The sequence below is a fragment of the Choloepus didactylus genome, chromosome 9, assembly GCF_015220235.1.
Source record: "Choloepus didactylus isolate mChoDid1 chromosome 9, mChoDid1.pri, whole genome shotgun sequence".
NCBI classification, from domain to species: Eukaryota; Metazoa; Chordata; class Mammalia; order Pilosa; family Megalonychidae; genus Choloepus; species Choloepus didactylus.
The window spans coordinates 128,154,441-128,180,100 of record NC_051315.1 but is presented as its reverse complement, the minus strand read 5'-3'; the positions used below and the strand labels follow the sequence as shown (position 1 = coordinate 128,180,100).

Here is a 25,660-nt window from a genome sequence, read left to right as displayed (position 1 = left end):
TTATAAATACTTCCAGGAAGAATCCATCAGTGATGGCAGTTTCATAGTATTGGATTGATTTTATAGAAACTACACACAGGAAATTCCTTGAAGATCAGGTGAGAAGATGTTCATCTTTTCTTATTATGGTTACAAGCTCTTCAGAATAACTGTAAGAAAGAACTGTGGATGTTTTCATGCTTAATCCCAGGATTTTCAGCTCCACAATCTGAACATGGACCTTGAACTTGAGATAATTTCATTAATCCTCCATCCAGTCTTCAAGAAACTCAAGTCACCATAGAGGAAATCACTTCTCTTGTTCCTCCACAAACAGGAGATAAAAGACAAGAAGATCTAACAAGCTACTTTCTTGAAGCACTTTGAAAATATATAGTAATTCAGGTAAAAAAAGTTTAGAATAGGAGAACAAAGAAAAGCAAGAAAGGGGGTTTTCATTTTTGTTTTCCCATTTTAAGAAATATTGCTTACCTTGTATTTTGCCAAACATCTGCAAGGAGAACAGTTTATATCACCCTGTACTTGACATCCTACAGATGAGAACAAAGCCACATTACGTAATGATAAAGAAGGATGCTGAAACTGGGGAAGCGGTCTATTGTACAAAGGAGCCTTTCATTAAATCCCGTGTTACTGTCACTGCTTGGCTGGTTTCTTTCTGGCTTGAACCAAAACCATATACAGGTCCTCATATTCCTGGGATGGAAGGTAAAGTCTTCCCAAAGAATATTCAGAGAGCAGCTGCTAGTTCAGTATCCAGAGAAGAAAGCAAAAATGATAATGCCGATAAAGCAGACAGAACTACAGAACCAGAACAATATCATTCCAATACAAGTACTTTGACGGAGCCAGAACCCAGCTCATCTAGTCTCTGTAGAATTGATGAGGAACATCTCACAGACACTGAATGGTTTGCAGAGTTTTTTTTTTTTTTCCTGAAGAAGTAATGTAAACTTTGTTACAGAGATATTTCCTCAGGTAAACATCACTGAGTTTTGTAGCTGAATGGGGACCATTCAAGTTTCACAGCAAGCATTTTTACTACCAATTTGTGAAGTAGCAGCTATGAGAAAAGTGGTAAAAGTGTATCAAGAATGGATCCAGCAAGAGGAAAAACCTTTGTTTTATGCAAGAGCCTGAAGAAATGGTGATTTCTTCTTCAGAATTACCTTGCATTGAAAATGTCGCAGATCATGACATTTCAATGGAAGAAGGAGAAAAAAGAGAAGAGGTAAAATTATAATGTTTATATAGCTTAGGATAAGTTTAATAGATTACATTTTCACAAAAATTTGATAACATGTTAAACATATATTACTAAATAGGAAGATAAAGATAATTTCAGTATATTTTACAATTTTGGTAGTATAAAAGCTGCTACTTCAGTACTCTACCTCTTTGATGTCACAGTTTGTAAATAATTAACATTAGATTGTATACCAATACTTTAACTGATTTTTGAGATCAAAACTAGATGCTATTATGAAGTTGTAATCTTTAAAACAGTGTGATACAACATCAAAACAGATGTTGTAGTACACACTTCTTGGGGTGAATACCTAACTACAATTCCCCCTTGCTTGAAAGAAGTGCTATCTTATTCTGGGAGTGGGTATGCAACAGAAACCAGAATATTCTGAATTCTTAATTGGGTTTTTTTTTTTTTTTCTTTTTTGCACTATTACACTGGTTACAGGATGTGAAACTTCTTGACCTGGTAAAATAAGCTGGTCTGTAATAAGTAAGACCAAGTTCTCTCACAGAGGGGAGAAAACGAGAAAAAAGAGAATAGAGGTGACATTTGAGTTCCCGGTTCCAGTTGCCTAAAGGAATCTTTTGGTTATTCGACACTTGTCATGGGTCAGATTCTCCAAGAGGCAGATGCTGAGACAGAGTTAAGGGTGCAAAAGTGTTTGTTAAAAATGACTAATTTGTTTTGTCTTATTTGTCTTTTCACCAAAAAGTTGGAGTCTGATATTGACATATGTCTTACTGAATCTGGCTAGGACAATTTGGTAATGTTTATTTACCTTGGTGATTAATTTAACCTTAGCAGTGGAATTTAACTAGAGACTAACATATGAATGAATAGGCCACATTCTACAGGGATTCAATGAGTCAACATTTATTTACACACACACACACACACACACACACACACACTCACACACAGCTGGAACATCCTGTAACTAATAATGTAATAAGAAATATAATTGAAATAAATAAAATTAGGCCTGTAAATTTTGAAATAGTATCCACTCCACTCTTCTATTTATTCTGTACCAATGAAAAAGATTGAATTTTTACATCAGTCTAGAAAATAAAAACCAGTCTTGCGGTCGGGGTTACTGCTTCTAGGGGGAGTGGCGGCCGGTAGCCGAGCCCTCAGCTCTCGGGGCTGCTTAAAGGTTACCGGCGGCGGGGGCTCTTTCCCGGAGGCGAGGGCGAGGCGGAGGACGTGGCCAGAGTCCTCGGCGAGAGGCGTGCAAGGAGGGCGGCGATAAGGACAAAAACACTCTTCATCCAGTAGGGGTATGCGCCAAAGAGATTTATTCAGGGGTGATTACAGGTTATATAGGCTGGTAAGAGGGGCAGGGCTGGAAAGGAGGTGAAGTAGCCTAAAATGGCAATACTGAAGGAAGAGGGGCTAGGATTGGTTCTGAGAGGACGCAGGAGCCGTTGCAGCGGGCGGGGGTTGTTCTGGCCACGGTGCATGCGCGCTGGCGGTGGCAGGAGTGGCCTTGGCACAAGGGAGTATGTGGGTAAGATAAGGAAGTGGGGAAAGGGCAGTTGGGAGAAAGGCGGTTTCCTCCGGCAAGCCTCCCCTGCCAGTGGCATTTTGGGTGAGGAAAAGGGAGCTGCCTCGACCTCGCTCCCCAGGCTCGGGGGGGCTGCAGAGGGCACTCACGCCCGTACCTACTACCCTCCCCAGGGGGTGATCAGGTCCCCTGGCCCAGGCCTGGTAAGTCGAGGCACAAGCTCAGTCCCCGCAATTCCCCTTTCTTTTCTAATTAGAGGAAGAGGCTTTACCGGAGAGGCCCGCTAAGGGTGAGGGAAGGGGGAGGTCAGGGAAGGGAAAAAGGGGTTGACGGTGGCTCAGCGAGGCTGGAGCTCAGTGTTGGTGTGGTGCCCGGGCGCTTGACAATGGCTCCGCTGCAGCGGGCTGGGAGAAGGTGAGGGGTTTAAAGTTCAGGGGTTTAAAGTTCAGGGGTTTAAAGTTCAGGGGTTCAGAGAAGCTGGAACTCGAGGCGAGAGCGATGTTCAGGTGATTGAGAAGGGCCTCGCGGTCGGCGGGTTGACCGGTGGCGTTGAGGTCGCGGAGGGTTGGCTGTCATCTCGGAGTGGGGGGCGTCAGAGGTGGCGAGTCGTTGATACTGGATTTGCACGAACGAGGAAAAAATGGCATCTGTTTGTTTTCTTACAAGCTGGACAATTTTGCGGATGATGCAGGGTCCTAAGATGAGAGCTAGAATAATTATTAATAGGGGGCCAAGAAAAGGAAGGATGTATGGGAGGATGGGAGTGAAAAAACTGGACCAATAATTGGTGGCTTCACGATCTCTTTTACGCTTTTCCAGTCCCTCTCGGACCCTTTTCAGGCTGTCCTCGACGAGACCTGTGGAATTGGCATAAACACAGCACTCTTCTCCTAGGGCGGCGCAGAGGCCTCCTTCTTTGAGGAGGAGAAGGTCAAGACCTCGGCGGTTTTGGAGCACGACTTCAGAGAGGGAATTGACAGAATTTTTTAAATGGTAAATAGCGTTTTGTAGGTGACGAATGTCCTCGTCAACAGCCGCCCTGAGGTGAGTTAGGGCGGAGCCTTGACTGGCTAACGCAGCGATTCCGGTGCCAGCGCCGGCAAGACCTAGGAGGGAGGCAATTGTAAGGACGGTGATGGGCTCTCGCTTTTGCAGAAGGGCAGGAGCTGCAGTTCTTTCAAGACGGAGGAAGAAGTCTTCTTCGCTGTGGTATAAGACCCTAGGGATAAGGACAATTAGGAGGCAAGTTTCTTTATATTCGCTGATGATATTCGTGCTGAGACAGGGGGTAAGTCCTGTAGAGGAGCAGAGCCATTGGGAGGAGTTATGAGGAATGAGAAATTTTGCCGAGCTACTGGGAGATGAGTAGCTGGCACAGGCAGTGAGGTCGGGAGAGTTACTGGAGCGAGGGCGGACGCACTTTCCCGTATAGGAGACTGAATGAAAGGTCAGGGGGACGGCAGAGGTATTCCAACTGCATTCCGAGGGGCTGTCTTCTGTGCTTTCTGAAAAGGAGAGGTTGGAGGCAATGGGCTCGTACAGTGAGGAAGAGGTGGAGAGGCAGAGCCAGCAGGAGGAGGTAAAATTGGGGTTGGAGGAGTTCACTGAGGCAAAGGCGGCTTGGATGAGGCTGAGGAGGGGAGAGGAATAACGAGAAGGGGGCAGAGGAAGCTGGGGTGGTGGTGTTTGAGATGTAGTTGAAGTGCGTTTAGTTGGAACTAAGGTGCGGCTGGAGAGCTGTGGAAAAAGGGGGTTAATGACTTTATTGGGACCAATGGCAGAGAGTGTTTTCAATGCAGTATTTTGGCCTGGTTGGTTTGCAGCCTTCTTTTTTATTAGAATAAGTGATCCTCGGTCGGCTCCTTTCTCATAGATTCTGAAGCCCCAAGTTTGACCGAGTAACCAGGAGGGATCAGTGGGGAGCTGCACTGTAAAATTAAGATGTGTGCAGGATCCTTACTTTCTTGGCCGAGCCAGTTAACAGTAGGGAGTTTGCACCCTGTAGGGGCCCATTTTAGGGTAAGGTAATGATCAGGAACAGGAGGCTTCCAATTAGTGGCTAATGTTTCACACCCCCAGTATGCACAGTAGTACTCGTTGGGGGAATTACAGTACGATTTTCCAGGATTTGAGGATGGGCACATGTAATATTGGGCCTGGGGATTACTTACCTTCCTGGCGCAGGTTTCTTCGACTCTGGAGACAAAGGTGGCGAAAGGCTTACTCGGCTCCTGGAAGAGCTTGGTGAATTTATTAGGCCGACAGGCAGAGCAATTGGCAAATGCTCGTAAGGCAATTTCCCAAAGGATAGGCCAAAAGGTGGCAGGTGCATTAATATAAGCAGACGCATTTAGAAACGCTTCCGTGCCCAAATAGGCTTCGGGGGGATGATAGACTCCAATGGCTGCATCTTGCTCACTCTGCTTAGCTGCTTTTGCCTGGAAGTGAGCACGCCAGTCAACAAACTGACCGGGGTTAAAAATTGAAAGGGCAAGCGAGGCCCAGTCTTGGGGGATGCAATAGTTCATGGCGAGATCCTGTAGTATTTGGGAAGCATATGGGCTACCTAACCCGTCCTCCTTGACGGCCTTGCGAAGCTGCTTGATAGCATCTAAGTCAATGGGATACCAGTCATGCGGCCTCTGTGGGGTGGGGGCAAGGTTAAGAGGAAAACAGCGAAAAGCACGAGAGAAAGGAGGACACGCTTGCAGAGGACTTGGCGCGGGAGTGGGGGTAGGGGGAGCGTTGCCCCAAGGGTTGCCTTGAGGTGCTGAAGGCAGCCAGGGGTTGTTAGTCGGCAGGGTGGGAGGAGCGGCGGCAGCTGCCGGTAGCGGCTCCGAGGGGGAGCTCGCCGGAGGGAGAGGCGGGAGTGGGAGGCCCCAAGCGTCGCAAGATGGCGGCGTGGTAGGCGTGGCTAAGACACAAGATGGTGGATCAGCCCCGCCCTGTGAAAGGGTGGGGCCCAAGGCATAAGATGGTGGACTAGCTCCGCCCTGTGGAAGGGCGGGGTAAAGCGTACGCGGTTTCCGGCCCAGCTTAGGGCTGATGTCATCACCGGAGCATTTCCTCCCCTCGATGGAAGAAGAAGGAGGAAGTTCGCCATCTTGGCGTGGCGCAGTGTTATTTTGCTTTTTGGGAGTCACCTCGAGCGCGTTGTTAATCTGCTCGACTAAGGACTCCGTGTCCGAGTCATGATTTGAATTAGTATTGCTATCTGAGTCTGTTGGCTGGGTTGATAGGGCCTCTTTGGATTTAACGGGGCCTCTATCAGGGGGGAGGGAGCCTTGAAGGCAGGAGCGGATGGTTATCAAGGTGGGGAGCAAGCCGGGAGGGAAGCGCTTGCTCTCATGTTCCATGGCATTAGTGACTCGATCAATAAGGCGATCATAAGTAACAGGGTCCCAAAGATGGCAAGTGGTGAGCCATGGGTTAAAGGGCAGCAGGAGATCCCAGTATATCTGCAGCTGCCGGACAGACACTTTACAGCTATGCGTGTCTAGGAGACCCACCAGAGCACGAACTTGAGGTGCCTGACATGTAGATATACGATTACCCATAGCTGAGGGGAGAGGAGGGGGAGTTGTTCCCGAGCCGGGCCGGCCGGCTGGCGGGGAGGAGAAGGAGGAGTAGTTTACTGAGCAGAGAGAATGAGATAAACTGTGGCTGCAAGGCCGAAGGAGACGGCGAGAGCAGAAAGCAGTGCCCTTTGGCAACGAGAGCAGTCAGGGGGGGCAGTTGCAAAGAGGCACACGGCACCAAATGAGGAAATAAAGATACAAAGAACTACAGCAAAGTAATGGAGGGGAAGAGGGGGAGTGTTAGGAGGAACGGGGGTCATAGAAGTGCGCATACAAGAGGACGAAGAGAGCGTGGGGGAAGGGAGGAGTTCCTACTGGATGAAGAGAGCGTGGGGGAAGGGAGGAGCGGCTTCGGAGCAAGGAACCTCCCACGGCTCCGGAAGCGGCGAGGGAGAGGCGGCCCTTTACCTTGCAGGCGAGGAAATGGGAAGCTGGAGGGGCGTCCGGGCGAGCGGGTGACCTGCCAAACTGTCGTGTGGAGACGTTCCTCACACGGGGCACCAGTTGCGGTCGAGGTTACTGCTTCTAGGGGGAGTGGCGGCCGGTAGCCGAGCCCTCAGCTCTCGGGGCTGCTTAAAGGTTACCGGCGGCGGGGGCTCTTTCCCGGAGGCGAGGGCGAGGCGGAGGACGTGGCCAGAGTCCTCGGCGAGAGGCGTGCAAGGAGGGCGGCGATAAGGACAAAAACACTCTTCATCCAGTAGGGGTATGCGCCAAAGAGATTTATTCAGGGGTGATTACAGGTTATATAGGCTGGTAAGAGGGGCAGGGCTGGAAAGGAGGTGAAGTAGCCTAAAATGGCAATACTGAAGGAAGAGGGGCTAGGATTGGTTCTGAGAGGACGCAGGAGCCGTTGCAGCGGGCGGGGGTTGTTCTGGCCACGGTGCATGCGCGCTGGCGGTGGCAGGAGTGGCCTTGGCACAAGGGAGTATGTGGGTAAGATAAGGAAGTGGGGAAAGGGCAGTTGGGAGAAAGGCGGTTTCCTCCGGCAAGCCTCCCCTGCCAGTGGCATTTTGGGTGAGGAAAAGGGAGCTGCCTCGACCTCGCTCCCCAGGCTCGGGGGGGCTGCAGAGGGCACTCACGCCCGTACCTACTACCCTCCCCAGGGGGTGATCAGGTCCCCTGGCCCAGGCCTGGTAAGTCGAGGCACAAGCTCAGTCCCCGCACAGTCTAAATAATTTGTTTTCCCCAAACGTTTTAGTCATACCACACCTATGTGTATTGAGCCTGCCATGCATCATTTACTATCTTTAAATAAAATTGGTAGATAATATAGTCTGTGCACATATATAACGTAAAAACAAACAGTGCCCTACCAGTAACATAAAAGAGAAATAAAAGGAACAAAATTTATAACACGCACAAAAAAGGAATCAATGGGGCCAATACAAAGAAATACAATTGAATTTTGTATTTTGGTGTAGTGTCCAGCAACCTTGCTGAACTTGTTTATTAATTCTAATTGTTTTTAGTGGATTCTTAGGATTTTCTGTATCCAAGATCATTTCATTTGCAAATAGAGATAATTTTACTTCTTCCTTTCCAAACTGGATGCCTTTTGTTTATTTTCCTTGCCTAATTGCCCTGCTAGAACGTCTACTACAGTGTTGAATAGAAGTGGTGAGAATGGACATTTTGGCATTTTTCCTGATCTTAGAGGGAAAGCATTCAGTCTTTCACCATTAAGCACGATGTCAGTTGTGGGTTTTTTGTAGATGCCCTTTATTTGGTTGAAGTAGCTTCCTTGTCTTCCTAATTTGTTGAATGCTTTTTTGTCATGAAAGGGTGTTGGGTTTTGTCCATGTTTTTCTGCATCTTAGACAATCTTGCGGCATTGTCTTTTACGCAGCTGATATGGTATATTACATTAATTGATTTTTGGATGTCAAACTTGCATTCCAAGGATAAATCTTACTTGCTTATGGTGTATAAAACTTTTTATATGGTGATGGATCTCATTTAGGATTTTTGCATCTATGTTCATAGGGATATTGATCTGTGGTTTCCTTTTCTTGTGATGTCTTTGTCTGGGTTGGGTAATAATGGCCATGTAGAATGATTTTGATCGGTTTCTGCTCTTGCACCCACAGTCAATTTTAAGTTCTTTGTCTAGAGAATTTTTGAGAATATAAATCATGTCATCATGTTCTGACCCCCACCGCTGATGGCTGCCCATCACACTCATGCTCCAGACTCCTCACCAGGACCTCCAAGGCCTCAACCATCTCACTCCTTGGCCCTCCTCTCCCGCCACCTTCTCCCTCTCTCCCTTTGTTCCAGCCACACTGGTCTTTTTGATGTTCTTACAAAATCCACCATGCTACTTTCACCTCAGGGCCTTTATCCTTCCTATGTCCTCAGTCTGGAATGCCACAGACTACTTCCCATCATACAATCTCTGGCCAAACCTCACTTCTTTAAAGACCTTCTCTGAGAGCCCCACCTAAAATAGCCCCTCTTTCAAGGTCACTCTCCATCCCATTACTCTGCTTAATTTTCTTTAAAGCACTTATTATCTGAAATCACATTATTCGTTCACTTACTTATGGTCTATCTTCCACATTATAATGTGAATTCCATAAGGGTAAGGATTTGATCTCATACCCTGTTGGATCATCAGTATGTAAAACTGTGAGGGATGCTGGGTAGATGCTCAGGAAATATATGTTGAATGAATGAATAATGTAGAAAAAGATTTCTGTGTAAGGATACTTATCACAGAATAATTTATAACAGTAACATTTAAAATCACATGAGACATTTGCACACTGGTGTTGATGGCAGCAGTATTCAGGATTGCAATGGATGGGGGTGGCCTGAGGGCACTTTGACTGATGAATGGAATGTTGGACTGTGGTGTATGTTTACAATAGATATTGAGTGGCTGCAAGAAGGAATGAAGTTGTGAGGCAGGCAACTAGGTGAATGGACCTTGAGGACAGTAGGTTGAGTGAAATAAGCCAGAAATGAAAAGACAAATATTATAATGCTTCACTAATATGGACTAACTATAATGGGCAAACTCTGAGGATTGAATCTGAGAGCACAGATTATCAGGGGAAGGCTTATTATAAAAGTTCCTAGATTGTAAGCTCTTAAAGCAGTTGCATCTATTAATGGTTATTTCTAAATTCTGAGATGCTGAGCTCTTTGTGTATAACCTGGTCGGTTCCTAGAACTTCAGGTATCTATGTGACACTAAGACTCAGAGCCAGAGTCCAGCAGCTATGGATGTCAGCATTACCCCATACAGCAAACGTTAATGAGGCTGAAAAAGAGATTAGGCTTCAATTAGAGATATGAACAAAATGGACGTGGTTAGGACTAAGGTAAACCAGACTAAAGGGTAAAGGATGCTATTGACTGTGTTTTAAAACTTCACTTTCTGTGTGAAACCAAAGGAAGGATATTTATTTGGTGCAAAATCTGTATTTTCTGTAGCACACTATATAATTTAATTTGTATGGTCAGTTTATTCAAACACCATAATGACATGGACCTTTGAATAGAGAATGAGAGCTGGTTGGTTTGTACAGATTAGCATGAAGCCCTGATACATCCTAGAGTAATTTAGGCAGAGAATAAAAAGTATTTGCAAAACCCCCTTGAGGGACTGGGGAAAAATATGGAAATATTAAACTTCCCTACCAGGGGAATTCCTGATATTCTTGCAAGCACTGGGGACTACCAGTTTAGAAGGCTGAGCCCTCAGTCTTGGGGCTTGCCTTTATGAAGCTTGTTACTGCAACGGAGAGGCTAAGTCTACTTATAATTGTGCCTGAGGTACCCCCAGAGAACCTCTTTTGTTGCGCAGATGTAGCTTCTCTCTCTAAGCAAAGTTGGCAGGTGAACTCACTGCCCTCCCCACTGTGTGGGACATGACTCCCAGGGGTATAAACCTCCCTGGCAACATGGGACATGACTCCTGAGGATGAGCCTGGACCCGGCATTGTGGGATTGAGAAAGACTTCTTGACCGAACGGGGGAAGAGGAATGAAACAAAGTAAAGTTTCAGTGGCTGAGAGATTTCAAATGGAGTTGAGAGGTCATTCTGGAGGTTATTCTTATGCCTTACAAGGATATCCCTTTTTGGTTTTTAGTGTATTAGAATAGCTAGAAGGAAATATGTTAAACTGGTGAACTGCAATCCAGTAACCTGAATTCCTGACGATGATTGTATAACCATATAGCCTATATGGTGTGACCGTGTGATTGTGAAAACCTTGTGGCTCACACTCCCTTTATCCAGTATATGGACAGATGAGTAAGAAAATGGGGACAAAAAATAAATGAATAATGGGAGGTGGGGTGGGATATGAGATGTTTTGGGTGTTCTTTTTTACTTTTATTTTTATTTTTTCAGTTTTATTGAAATACATTCACATACCACACAATCGTCCATGGTGTACAATCAACTGTTCATAGTACCATCGTATAGTTAAGCATTCATCACCCCAATCTATTTCTGAACATTTTCCTTACATTAGAAAGAATCAGAATAAGAATAAAAAAAAAAGTAAAAAAGAACACTCAAATCAGCCCCCCATCTCACCCTATTTTTCATTTAGTTTTTGTCACCATTTTTCTACTTATCCATCCATACACTAGATAAAGGGAGTGTGATCCACACACTGTTATACAATTGTCTTCAAGAGTCCAGACTACTGGGTTGGAGTTTGATAGTTTCAGATATTTACTTCTAGCTATTCCAATACATTAAAACCTAAAAAGTGTTATCTATATAGTACATAAGAATGTCCACCAGAGTGACCTCTCGACTCCATTTGAAATCTCTCAGCCAATGAAGATTTCATTTCATTTCACGTCCCCCTTTTGGTCAAGAAGATGTTCTCAGTCCCATATTGCCAGGTCCAGATTCATCCCTGGGAGTCATATCCTGCATTGCCAGGGAGATTTACACCCCTGGGATTCAGGTCCCATGTAGGGGAGAGGGCAGTGAGTTCACCTGCTGAGGTGGCTCAGTTAGAGAGAGAGAGAGAGGCCACATCTGAGCAACAAAGAGGTACTCAGGGGGGGAGACTCTTAGGCACAATTATATGCAAGTTTAGCCTCTCCTTTGCAGTAATGAGTTTCAAAAGGGCAAGTCCCATGATAGAGGGCTCAGCACATCAAACCACCAGTCCTAATGTTTGTGACAACATCAGCATCAGTCCAGGTGAGGATGTCCAACACATCCGCACCTTCCCCCAGCTCCTCAGGGGGGCCCTGTAAATATATTTTTATTCTCTGCCCAAATTACTTTGGGATGTGTCACTATTTCACTCTAACCTATACTAACCTACCATATCTCACTTCCTATTGAAAGTTCCATGTAATTGTGGTGTTTGAACAAACCTACTGTAGAGTTATACTGTTTAGAAAATACAGATCCTGCACCAAATAGACATCTCTTCCCTTGGTCTCACATGGAAGTTGAAGTTTTAAAACACAGTCAATTTCGACCTTTACCCTTTGGCCTGGTTTGCCCTAGTTTTAACCAGATCTGCTTCATTCATATCACTAATTGAAGTCTGGGCTCTTTTTCAGCCCTTTTTTTTTTTTTAACAATTGCTGTATACACTAATAGTGACATTCCTATCTGCCGAGCTCTAGCTCTGAGTTTTAGGTGTCACAGATACCCAATGTTCCAGAGACCAATCAGGTTATACACTAACGGATCAGCATCTCAAAGTTTGGAGATAGCCATTACAATTCAGGAATAGAGTTGACCGCTGTAAGAGCTTACAGTCCAGGGACCATTACAATAATCATTTCCCTGTTAGGCTGTGTTCTAAGGTTCAATTCTGAGTTTACACATTGTAGTTAGTCCATATTGGTGAGGCATTAGAGTGTTTGCTTTTATTTCTGGTGTGCTTCACTCAACGTGCTGTCCACAGGATCCATTCACTTCATTGCGTGTCTCACAGCTTCCCTCTTTCTCGTAGTTGCTCCATATTCCATTGTATGCGTACACCACAGCTCACCATTCTGTCCCTCAGTCTGCGTACCCTTATTATTATTTTTATTGTTTGGAGTAATGAAAATGTTCAAAAACTGGTTGTGGAGATGAATGCACAACTATAAGATGATACTGTGGACAACTGATTGTATACTCTGGATGATTTTTATGGTATATGAATATATCTCAATAAAACTGCATTAAAATAAAGTCACATGAATGTCCAACAGTAGAGGACTAGTCAAATAAGTTATAGTATATCCATGGGATGGAATATTCTGCTGTCATTTAAAGTGTTGTTAAAAATGTTTAATAATATGGAAACTTGTGTATAATATAATATTACATCAAAAAATCCATATACATTTTGAGCCTAGTTACATTTTATATTATAAATACATATTTATAAAAAGAAAGATAAAAATCAAGGACAAACACTAAAATCTTAGCAGTTTTGGTCTCTGGGTGTACAGCAATGGGTGATTTCAATGTTTCCTTTTTCATTTTCTAAATGTTCTACCTTTTCTCTGATGTACATGCATTATTTGAATAATAAAATTTGTTTAAAATTATCACAATCATAGAACCAAATATAATATAGCCAATGTAGCATATCATTTTGGAGAATGTAAATTTCCAATTGTGGAGATACTCCATTTCTCCTAAGCTGAAATATTCCCCCAAAGGAGTTTTTCAGGTAGAAGTTTCTAGAATGTTCTGCATATGCGGTGGGTTAATAGTTTCCTTGTGCTGTTGTTTAGCCCAGCTTGCTTGAGCCTGGAGGTCCAGGTGGGGGGTTGGTTTGTGTTCATTCTAATGCTAACTGACCACTGATGCCCACAATCCGCTTAGCTCTCCTGCCCCTTCAGATCCTAAGGGCCCCAGATGAGATCATGTTTCAGTGTCTTTCTATCCCCTGTGGAATCTACACAGTGACTCGCAGCCACCCCGTGATGCTGAGGCTGATGGCACGAAGCCTGAGCCCATCCTGCGCCAGCCTGTGATTCATGGCTCCCACTTGCTCGAGCCTTCTGGATGGGTCTCAGCACCTCACCTTATTTCCATGCTTTACTTGAAGCAAGATCTTTCTTAAGAAGCAAAGTGGGGGTGGGGTGGGGTGTTCTAAGGACCCTACCTGCTCTCAAAACAGAGAGAGCCCTCTCAGTACACGGCTGGTGATGAAAGAGCATTAACAAAGCTGCTGTTCCTGTGCCCAGGCTCTCCCCCATTCTCTCTCCTGCCCTGGTGTGTAGGAAGGATCCCTCTGAGCCGTGCCCTGTGCCGATGGGTGCCATGGAAACAGATGCCCCTGGTCAGGGGGCCTGGTTGGAGCCTCTGCTCCACTGAGAGACCCATCTCTGTAGAAACAGCTGTGCCCTCTCCCAAGAAAAGGCTCATCTCGGCAAGTGGGGCAAACCTGCTCTCAGGGAGTGCACCAACATCCCAAGATAATCGCCAGGCTGTGGAGAATACCAACCTGTTGGCATCATTTCTGAAGGCATGAAAGCATTCAAAGATTCCTGCTTAAAACGCTGAAGTGTGGGGCTCCCTGGGACAGGGCACGACAGGCCCCACAAAGCAAACCCTGGAAGGACGTGACGCTCTGCTCGCCTGTGCCTGCTCTCCACGGGAAGCCTCCTCTGGCTCGTCCTGCACCCGCGCCCCACGGCCTCCCACTCTGCCGGCTCCCCTCACTCCCCCTCCCAGCTCACTCTCTCCTCCTCTTGTCCACAATTTCCTCTTCTCCTTGCACAGGAAGCAGGGGCCCGACCCTCCAAGTAAGCTGCCCTCCAGCACATGTCCAGGGGCAGAGACACAGACCCAAAGTGTGAAGCCACTGGCAAGGAGACCAGAGGAGGGGACGGTAGAAAAGAAGAAACTTCTCACAGCCGAGCTGAGCAGCTGAGCCTGGGGAGTTCCCCAGGGGCCACAGCAGCTGCTTCCGGGCTTCCTACAGAGTCCTGTTGGTAACAGCTGGGAAGGAGTCCTCAGGGTTTAGAGGCATCACCCAGGAATAGGTTACATCAAAGTTTACAAGGATCCCTCTGGCACTGCTTCTGGAGGCTTCTGAGGAGAGCAATCAGGAAGAGGTGGCCCCAGCTGCCCCGAGCAGAATGGGGCAGGAGGCCTCAGCACCGGTCTGAGCAGAGGTCTCTCCTCTGACTCTCCAGAGAATCTACATACACCCCAGGGAACCCCAAATGCCCCGAACATTTGTGGCTACACAGTGCAACCAGGTGTCTTCTTGGGGGAGCTGCAGGCACCTGCAGAAGCTCCTGCTAACTGACCCACAAAGGCTGGTCCTCCTCCCACTTCCAGGGAGACCAGAGCAGGGGTCCCACGTGGCCTTGTTGCTGAAAGCATCCTGGGAAATGGACCCACTCCAGGCAGTCCAGGGCTGAGCACTGCCTCCCGAAGGACTTCACACACCTTGTCTTGGTCCCTTCGGTCCCTCCCGAGAAGCCCACGACCTACATACCATCAGCCCATAAGCGCTTGGTCCAAAAGCAAGCAGCAGTGATGGAAGCAAAAGTCCAACCAAGACCCTTGAACCCAACTTCCACATCAGCATCACCTGGGAGCTCCATGGAGCTGTTCCTCAGGTCCTGCTCCAGATCTATGGCACCCAAAACTCTTGGGGTGGGGTCCAGGAATCAGATTTGGATGCCCACTAAAGTGTGAGGACCCCTGGCCGCTTGTCCATGACCCTGATGGATTTTCAACAGAGAGCTGAATGACCACACTGGGACTTGCAAAAGGGCCCCATAGAGGAGAAGGTCCTGGGTGGTGGCCAGCCCTGTCCCCCTGGGGACTGGGGATGGGTGGTTGGACACCTATCTCGACTGTACCTTCCAGGCCATTCTTCTGGTTTCCCACTCTCATTAGGAAGCTGCGGTGGGGTGTGGGCTCTGGCCTTGACCGTGTGGTCTGGGTCAGGCTTGAGAACTTGGGGAATGGGCAGAGGCATTGAGCGCCCCGATTCTTCAGAAGCAGGAAGGAAGGGGACCAACAGTGGACTGTGCCTAGCATGGTGGGACCTGTGCTGGGTGAGGGGTACACACGATCTCGGTCAACCCCCTCGAGGCTCACGCTGGAGAGAAGTGTGTGACTCTCAGCCTTACCCACTCAGTGGAGTCACCAGGAAAGCCTTAAAAATTCCGGATGTCCAGCTCCCACCCCCTGGTGCTCATTTAACTGGTCTTGGGGACAATCTGAGCATCAGAATGTTAAAGCTCCCAGGTGATCCTGATGTGCATCCACGGTTAACAACCACTGTTCTAGAGCCTAGAGTCTAGAACCTTGCTCTGCAAAGTCTGACCTGAGGACCAGCAGCATTAGAGTCTCTTGAAACTGGTTAGAAATGCAGATTCTTAGGCCCCTCCTGGACCCACCAAACAAGAAACCACATTTCAAGGGATCCGTGTGCACATTAAAGTTTGAGGGTCACAAATGTTGGTTCTAAAACTTTGCTGCCAGTTAGAATCACCTGGGACGTTAAAGAACCGCCTGATGCCTGGGTGTCTCCCAGACAAATTAGAGTGGCTGGGGGTACCCAGGCGACAGCTTTCTAAGGTTCTCCGGGTGTTGCTAATGGGCAGACTAGAGGTTTGGGAGCCTCTGCTCTAGGCCACATTTTCCAAACTCAGGGGCAAGGCCAGCTACGTAGTTTGTGGGTCCACAGCAAAACGAAAATGCCGGAGCCCCTTGTTAGCAGCTAAAAAGTGCTGTTAAATGTATTAACGTATAAAACACTTTCCTTTCTTTCATAGTCTCTCTTTTGACCTGTCCTGTGTTTTGCTTTTTTTTTTTTTTGCTATTTAATGTCACGCTCCCTTGGGCACAGGGATTCTTGCAGACCCTACAACTCGGGGCCCACACACAGCCAGCTGCCCAGTCTCCACACCAATGCCCCGTGCCCCGGCCAGAGGCAGGGAATCCAATTTCCCCTTTCCAAGGCCTGCTGGCCAAACCCACAGTGGACAGGCGACCCCCTAGGGACAGCAACCTGCCTGCAGCAAGCACTCGGTATGTGGGCTGAGTTATCCAACAAGTGTGCAGCCGAGCTGCTAGCCTGGGGTGGGGTGGCCATGCCCTGCCCTGCCCCCAAACATTGCAGGGCATGTGTAGTGGCCCTGCCCCTCCCCGTGTTCATGCCCAGGCCCCCACCAGGGGCAGAGTATGATAGCAGAGCACAGGTCTTCCCCCACCAGTGTGCCCCTGTTGTCATCCTAGGCAGAGGGCTGCAGTGGTCTTGGGGCAGCGAGGGGCTCTTGGCAGGGCCCAGAAGATTAGGGCTGGAGAGCCAGCAGCCAAGAACCCTTCCCGGGAGGCTGGGAGGACAGGGCAGACAGACTGCAGCTCCTACAGACCTTCTTTCCAAAGCACAAATCCAAAAGCAAGACGCTGACCACAGAGCATCAAACACTGAATGTAAGGTCCTTCGGAGCTGGGGCCCTCCTCCGGGGCCCTGTGGGCTGCACTGGTACGTGCCCAGGAAGCCAGCCCTGCTCAGGGGAACACAGGAATCTCTTAGAGGCACCTGCTAAACATTCAGGATTTTTCTGACCACCTGAGACTTAATCAGAACCTCCAGGGCAGGGACCTAGAAGTTTGAAGGTGCACAAGAGTCCCTGATAATTCTCTGACCTGGCACATCTGGAAAGCACTGCCACAGCCCCGCCTCCCCTCTGAGTGGGTAGCACCAAATAACCTCCTATGCCTTCAGGGCCATTTTTGTTTTTTGCATGTGGCCCTGAGCCCTGCAATCTGATTGGACCAGGGTCAGACACGTGGCTCAAGATCAGGGACCTTTGGGCCCAGCGGCCAATGTCCTGTGACATGGTTTGAAACAGAGAGCTCCCCCAGGAAGGCCAGCTGGAACCAGGAGCAGATGGAGAAAGGCAGAGAAATTAGCTGAGTCATGGTGATTGTGGCATAATAGGGTTGGAGAAGTGGACACCCCATTGGGAAGAAACGTTCCCCAGAGCTCTTCATCAATCAGCAGCTGAGTTGTTGGGCTATTGGAGCTGCTGCTTGACCCTAACACTGGCCAGTCTCTCGGCAATATGACCCCACGTTCAAGATCCCGGCCATGCTTTTCTCCAAGGGTCTTCTCACCTCTTTTGATGTAAACTGTATGTGTCTCTGCTCTTGCAACCAAAAGGGGATCATTCCCATTTGATGGATGAGAATACCGAGGTTTGGAGAGTGTTCCAGTTTGTTAATGCTGCCATTTTGCCAAACACTAGAAAAGGATTAGCTTTTATAAAGGGAGTTCATTTGGTTACAAATTTACAGTCTTAAGGCCATAAAGTGTCCAAGGTCAGGCATCAACAACAGGGTACCTTCACTGGAGAAAGGCCATTGGCATCCAGAAAACTTCTGTTAGCTGGAAGGCACGTGGCTGGTGTCTGTTTGCTCCCAGGTTGCATTTCAAAATGGCGTTCTCCAAAACGTCAGCTTTCGACAGCCGTCTTCAAAATGTCTCTCAGTTGTAGCTATATTGCACTCCTTTCTGAGCTCTTATAGGGCTCTGGTAAACTAATCAAGGCCCACACTGAATGGGCAGGGCCACACCTCCATGGAAATAATCTAATCAGAGTTCTTACCCACAGTTGGTTGGGTCCCATCTCCATAGAAAAAACCTAATCCAAAGATTTCAACCTAATCAACACTAATACATCTGCTTCCACGAGATTGCATTAAAGAACATGGCGTCTGGGGGGACATAATACATCCAAACTGGCATAGAAAGGTTAAGCAACTTGCCCAGGGGGATTCCAAAGCTCAGCATGGGCTGTCTCCCTGTAGACAGCAATGCCTGGAAAACTGGCCTTCGGTGGGCAGTGCTAAAAAAAAAGCTGAACTTTCTGGTAAACTGTTCCCACCTTGAGGCTGGAGCACATTGCAACACTCCACACTCCACCATGGCCCAGGCTGGATTTGCCCTTTCTACAAGGGCCACTTCATCTCTGCAGTGTTTACTTGCTGCCCCCCACCCAGTCTCAGCCATGTGGGGTCCTGTTAGGGCCTTATGATGGCCCCCGGCAATGACAGCTGCAGCTTTGTGGTGGAACTGCAAAGAAGGAATTTGCTAGTTCCTTTTTAGAGATCAAAAGGGAGAGAGGGAGCCCCCCAGGCTGAGACTGTGGGTGGGGACCCAGTCCTTGGCACCTCCCAAATGGGCCAAGGGGAGAGGCAGCCAGCATGTCACATGAGGGGGAGTTTTGATTCCCCCTTCCCTCACTGCTGCGATTTACTGGCCATTTGTGGTTAGTGGACACAGATGCCCAGGATCTTTTCAGAATTATTCATATCCAGCTACTTTTCCCTCGGGGTTTGGCAAGAACTGCTTGGTTTTACTTTTAATAACATTCTTAGCTGTAAATGTTGTTGACCAGGCTCAGCTATGGGGGTGGGAAGCTTGGGAAGTGATTAGTGGGACTTCCGACATGGGACCCTAAGGGCTTGTCTTAGGAGAGGATTTATTCCACTTGCTTTGAGGATCCTGCCACGGGTGAGAGAACCAGTTCCAATGCAAGAGAAACATGCCCGTCCTCCTGCCTGTCATCTTTTCAAGACGTTTGTTTGCCCTAACTAATGGCTCACCTCAGGCCACGGGCATTTGTTTTTAATCCTTCTCCTTGGATTTAACCTGTTTTATAAAACAGAATATATGGAACATTCTAGAAGTTCACTTTTGTTCCAATAAGCCAAAAATATCCAGTTTGCACGTGATAACCTTTAAAAGAGCCAATGTCCTTGGGAAAAGAAAGCTGCTGAATAAGGCCTTGAGGTCTTCAGAATTTGTCCTAAGGCCTTTGTGGGTTGAGTAAGAGCATTTTCCTTGTCCCAAGACTAAGATTTCTTGGACAGAAGGGAAAGAATATGACTAAGGCTGGGGACCATTCATCACTTTTTAATTCAAAGGAATGAACACAGAATTTCCATTTCTGTTGGCCAAGCCGAATTTGGCCCCCTGGAGTAGACCATGAGTTGGTCACATGGGGTCAACCTTGCCCACCAGGAAGGAAAGCCTATGTGCCCATCCCCTCGATTCCACTGAGTAAAGGACCCTTCAGAAACACGAGGGCCTAGCAGGTGGAGGATGCTCTTGGCGGTCCTCACTCTACCTTCAAGGGCGAGGCACAAGCTCTTGAAGGAAAGATGCAGACCCGGAGAGCAGCAAGCAGGGCCTGCACGTTCTGGCAGTGGGATGGGTGGGATATCCAGGGAAAAGAGCTGCTCTTCCAGCAGCATAAGATAGTCCCCAAGCCAAAGGGCCCAATAGCCTGGAAGGTGGGATGCACTGACTTTCTCCATCCTTGGCCAAGTCCCTCTCTGAGTACTTGAGGTCCAAGTTTGAAACTGGCTGAAATGTTGGGCACTCAGCACAGACTGTACCTCTGTCTCTAGATTCTTTGACAGTCTTATTCATCCAGTATATTTCATGAGGTGAAGCAGGAAAGATGAGTGAGGGCTGTTCATGCACCATTGTCCTGGTGTAAATATATTTAAAAATTTTTTTTTAATTTTTATTTTAAAATTTCCAGAATTTATAAACACTCTATACCAACCAAACAACACCACCCTCTCCCCTGGTAACCTCTAATCTACTTTCTGTGTCCCTACAAATTTGCTATTTCTGATATTTCATAAAAATGAACTCATATATCTGTCCTTATATGTCTTTCTTACTTCACTCAGCATAATGTTTTCAAGACTCATCCATCTTGCAGCATGTCTCACAACTTCATTCCTTCTTATAGCTGAATATACGAGGCCATGTGTATGTACCATGTTTTGTTTATCCATTCATCTATGGATGGACTCTTGGGTTGTTTTCACCTTTTGGATATTGTGAGTAATGCTGTTGTGAACATTGGTGTACAGCTGTATGTTTGAGTCCCTGTTTTCAATTTCTTTGGGTATATACCTAGAAGTGGCATTGCCAGGCCATATGGTAATTCTAGGTCTATTATTTTGAGGAGGCTCCACCCTCCTTTTCACAAGGTCTGCACAATTTTACCTTCCCACAGCAATGCATGATGGGTTCCAATTTCTCCACAGACTCTCCAACACTTGTTGTTTTCCTTTAAAAAAAGAAAGCCATTCTGTGGGTGTGAAGTGATATCTCATTGTGGTTTTGCCAATGTAAATATTAATAGCACTCCCAAATGTCCCAGTTTGGATGATAAATTATGTGGTCCTCTAAAATATGAAGCAAGAAAGAAACCATAGAGAGATAGCCAGAGATGCACATGGAAGATAACACTCTCTTGCCAGGCCTTTGTATCATCCTAATCATCATCACTGTCATCATTACTATCATCAACAGCATCATCATCACCATCATCTTCACCGTCAACACCATCATATCACCATCATCATCATCATCATCACCGTAATCAACACCATCATCAACATCAACAACATCACTATCACCATCATCACCACTATCACCACCATCACCATCATCACCACTATCACCACCATCACCATCATCACAATCATCACCATCATCACCTCACCATCATCACCATCATTATCACTGTAATCATCACCATCATCATCACCATCAACACCATCATCACCATCATCATCACCATCAACACCATCATCATCATCACCATCATCACTGTCATCATCACCATCATCATCACCATCCACACCATCATCACCATCATCATCACCATCAACACCATCATATCACCATCATCACTGTCATCATCACCATCATCATCACCATCCACACCATCATCACCCTCCTCCTCACTGACATTCCTTAAATTCACACCAATTTAGAAAATATTTTACAATATCATAATCTAATTTCACCCTTATAGTAATCTTGAAGGCAAATACAGCATATTTGCCATTAAGCCATTAGACAGGAGCAGAGGCTAAATCTCAGAGGTGAAGATATTTGCCCTGCTCCATCTGAACAACAAAGAGTTTTGCCCAGGGCGTGACTTTTGAACCAATTCTTGACTGTGCAAGTGTTTTTCAGGCAGAAGTTGGGAAAAGAGAGAGTGTGTGTGTCTGTGTGTGCGTGTGGGAAGAAGCACATTCTAAGCAAAGCGTGAACCAAGGCTGTGATCTTTCAGATAAGCATACTTCCTTCCAGATTCCTCTTTCTGGATGTATTCTAATCATGTTGCTTCCAGTCTCAAGCCATGCACTCGTTCTCATTTTCAGATAAGGCAGAGCCCACACCCCTAGCGTGCTCTACCCGGCCCTTCCTGATCTGGCCTTGCCCACCATCACCATGCACCCCATCTCAGGCTATGCTCCTCCCAACCTCCCTTAAAGCCTATGTAACAAGTGACTCCATGCTCCTTGAACTGCTCTTTATACCAGTTCTTTCCCCATGGGACAGCTCATCTCTCTCTCCTCTCCTAAACCACTTCCTGCTCAAGAGTCACCTCCTCCATGAAGCTTTGCTACCAATTCCTCCTCTGCACCACTGTTGCACATTGTGTATGCTTCTGTTATGTCTGTCTCGCTCCTTCCTTGTACACCTATGGAGGGTCCCAGCTGGAGCTACTCTCTCGACTGCCAGTTTCCCAGGGCATGTGGGAGCAGGTTGGTGAAATGGTCCCTTAGCCTTTGCACAGGGGATAAGGGACATTCTGGGCAAACACTCATGCTGTTTCCCCTGTTGGGGATCAGACCAATCTCGATCAATCTGGCAAATGGGCAACTTCCTACAGGTACCAGTTGGTGGGGATGGGGGCTGAAGTACCCATGGGAAGAGAATTCCTTGTAAGGGGGAAGGAGTCAGACAGGATAAGCCTGACATGATGAAATCTTGGTTGTCAGTGAAAGCAGAGATTCTGAGAATAGCATCCTGGATATTAACTGAGCCAATGATGGCTCCTCTTCCTGAATCAATGTCCTGGGGAGAGAGACGACTACAAGTACCAGCTGCATGAGCTGGGTCATTGAACTGTGTGAAACACTGGGACTCAGGCATGGGTGCTTGGGGTCACTCCAACATGATGTAACACGATGGGGACAAGGCACATCACATCATTCCAGGCCTCAGGACGCCAGGCATCTTGGGAATTCTGGTAGCCACCAGGAGAGGGCCTTTGTCTTGGCAGGAGAGCAGGAGTGACTGTGGAATCCCAAGAGGTGGCACAGAGCAATGAAACACATGCTGTGTCCTGCCAGGTGGGTTGACCAGCCCTGAGCCACAGTGGAGAACTTGGTGCCAGAAACAGCATCCTGGCAGGGTGGCAGCAGAATTTCACCTGCCATGTCCATCTGTTTGGATGCCAACATGTTTTCTGTACACCAGAGACCACACTGTGGACACCCAGAAATACTTGGCTGGGGGAGTGATCTTTGCATAGGCAGAAAGAGCCACACTAGGACTGTTTACCATAGCTGCCTCTCTCTCATACAATTTGTAAGATGACAAAGAGGTGGCTTCTACCTAACTTCATCTTTGTAACCCTAGAAACCAGTACAGCATCAATGCTTAATGTATTTTTGCAGAAGGAATGGGTGACTGAGACAGACAAGTTATTCTGGAAGTGTTGAAGGGAAATCAACCCCTTGTTCTTCTGAGAACTGTGTGCCCATAGCTGTGCTGGGCCTGTAAAGAGTGCCCAGAAATAATGACATGGGCCATTTACTCAGTCATTTACTCAATAAACAATTTATTGAGCACCTTTTCTGTGCCAAGGACTCCACTAATGCTGGGATTACAAAAATAGAGTGGTTCAGACTCTCAAGGATGAGCAATCCAGAAAAACAAAGTTTGAATAAGACAATCCAGCAGCATGTTGACCTGAGGTCAGAGTTTAGAAAAAGGAGAGAGATTGAGGTGGGCGAGGGATATTGGCAGAAGCTTCTCCGGGAAGTAGAGCAGGGTGGGAGTGTGGGAAACTGTATGGAAATTATCAGAGTTGCAGGAAGTGGGGAGGAGGCCAAACAGTTAGGCTCTGTTTTAATTTGTCTGGGAGCAAGTGCTGAGAAATCATGGGAAATAAGGTAAGATGAGTCTGTAGGGTCTAGGTCAGCAAACTTTCCCTGCAAGGGAGCAGAGAGTGAATATTCCAGGCTTTGGGAGCATCATGTCGTCTCTGTCATGACTTCTGGACTTGGGACTGTAGCGTGGAAGCAGTCATAGATGATATGTAAATGAATGGGCTGTGTTCCAAAAAACTTATTTATAGACATTGAAGTGTGAATTTTGAGTATTTTTTACATGTCATGAAACATTATTCTTGTGATTTTTTTCCCCCCAAACATTTAAAAATGTAAAGACCCATTGTTAACTTACGGGCCATACAAAAGCAGGCAGTGAGCTGGAATTGGCCCAGGGGATGTAGCTTGCCATCCCTTGGCATGGATTAGTATTTCTTGGATTTTAATGTAAAATTCAAGTCCGACTCAGTTGTTCCGAGGTCAGCTGGAACTGTGCATTTCTAACAAGCTCTCAGGTGGTGCTGGGGCTACAGGTCCATGGTCCACACTTTAAGAACCACGAGTTGACAATCTTGAAAGTGTGGCAGGAGCATTGAAGCAAGGCACACTGGGGAGTCAGGCTGCCCCAAGGGCGGAGCGCAGAGTAGCAGCGTGCAGAAAGGAAGCAGGAAGGAGAAAGAGCCTGCGGCTATGGCTGGTCAGATGTGAGTCACAGGGAGGTGGGCTCCTTGGCAGCAGGCACCATGGTTTCCAGCCTGCCCACCCCCAACGTTCTGGAAGAGTGGCCCCCACACCAGGCCAGTGAGCTTGAGAACCTTGCCACTAACAAGCACCAGGCAGACATTGCCAAATGCAATGACCTGTTGCCAATTACCAAGACACAGGATCTTTTCCTGAATTATGTGTGCTGCTTTAACATGGGTGGTATTTAGCCAAGTGTTCAGAGAGCCCTCCCCTCTTCACAGCAAATTCCAGTGAAAATGTACCACATGTCATCCAAGTCGGCTATCCCCACTCTTTGGGGAAGGCATGGAAATCAGTATGTGGCACCAACTAGAAACTCAGGGCAGAGAAGGTCCCTGTGGAGGGCTGTGGAAGCAGGATAGCCAAAGCCCTCTGGGAGGAACGAACTCTCCTCTCTATTCATTCCAAGGACCAACTACCCCTGGGATGTGACAGCTGACAAGCTGGGGCGTCACGCTGCTATGCAGTCACCTGATGGTCGAACTGGAAGTCTCTTCTGAGAGTGCCCTATGCCTTCACACATGTTTTAGGCTCTATGATATAAAGCCTAAAACACACTGCCCTAATAACAACAGGCAATATGTATCATTTGGCTTAATATATTTAATGTACATTCTGTAATAATGAAAGCATGAGATAAAACAAATACTTGAAATACCATGGAAACCAGCTTGTTGTTTGTTAAATGCAAAACATGCCCAAATCATGCTTTTGCATTTTAAAAATAATATGAATAACAAATGTTTCTTGCAGAGGAATACAGACGTATATACAAAGAGGCAGAAAGAAGTCACGTCTTCCAGGGGTTGGGCAGCTTGTCCTGGAAGCCAGTTCCGGAGGCTTGCCATGCTCTCCTCCATCCCAGTCTTGCTGGGATGAGCCCATATCTACTTCCACACCCCCAATGCACCTCCTCCGCCCATCGCTTCTGCATGGCCTTCCTCGGCTCACCTCCTAGCATGGCTGGATTGCTGGGACTTGAAGTTCTGCACGGACATCTGCTGGTCCTCTCAGCACCTCGGTCAGACTGGACAGTACGTCCACTTGCGTGTGTTCTAGCGATTAGAGATTCCTGTGGACAAGAAGCTATCCTTTAGATGCTAATATCCCCAGAAGGGCCACACCCCTGGGCTCCTGTGAATTATTGCCTTCAAATATCTAAAGGTCATTAGGGCTTGGGAACCAGTTCTGATGGAGGCAGGAATGAAGCTCTGTATAGAGTGGACATTTTTGGAAGCTAGAGTGCAATTCAAGAACGTCAGACTCCTTGGGAGATGGGAAAACAAGAAGAAAGGAAAGGGGAGTCGAGGGATGAGCAGGGGGTGGGTGGGGTGGTGGTGGCTGCGGTGGCAAAGTTTAACCACTTAACCACCATGCTTAAGGTTGTGCTTCAGAGCCGTGAAATTTATGGCTGCACCTTTGTGGCTGGCCTGTGATTATTTAGCTGGTCAATGCTTCAATTAATATCCCCATGCCCGCCTGCAATTAGTTACCTCTTCAATGCGTCAATTAAAATCCCAATGCCCACCTGTGATTAGATAGCTGGTCAAGTCCTAAATTAAAACCCCAAGACTGGTATGGAAAGTCAGACTGCTCAGCCTTACCAGCCAACCCATTTCCCCACGCACTCTCCCATGCCCACGACTTCTTGTGGAGTGCCTCCCCTTCCTGCAGAGAAGTGTGGA

General features: G+C 47.2%; 1 pseudogene; it reads left to right on the top strand.

Moving 5' to 3' along the window:
* The first annotated feature begins 168 nt into the window (after positions 1–168).
* Positions 169–25,166, top strand: LOC119543864 (annotated as a pseudogene).
* Positions 25,167–25,660: the final 494 nt, after the last annotated feature.